Source organism: Megalops cyprinoides, chromosome 3 (genome assembly GCF_013368585.1).
Source record: "Megalops cyprinoides isolate fMegCyp1 chromosome 3, fMegCyp1.pri, whole genome shotgun sequence".
Classification (NCBI taxonomy): domain Eukaryota; kingdom Metazoa; phylum Chordata; class Actinopteri; order Elopiformes; family Megalopidae; genus Megalops; species Megalops cyprinoides.
The window spans coordinates 19,695,700-19,695,907 of record NC_050585.1 but is presented as its reverse complement, the minus strand read 5'-3'; positions in this window follow the sequence as shown (position 1 = coordinate 19,695,907).

Below are 208 nucleotides of genomic sequence, written 5' to 3'. Positions count from 1 at the left end.
TAAGAAGATTGCTGTTGTCATGGCAGGCGATAGATATTCTTCTATCCTTCTGAGATGCGCCGTACGGTTGTCATGACAATCACATTGTGCGTTATGGTTCGATGAAGTCATTGTTACGCTAGTTGTTGCCATGGTTACATCCTGGAGAGGGCGCTGCGGCTGAGTGGCCTGTACGAGGTGACGCAGGGGCGTGCCCGCGCTGCGCGCT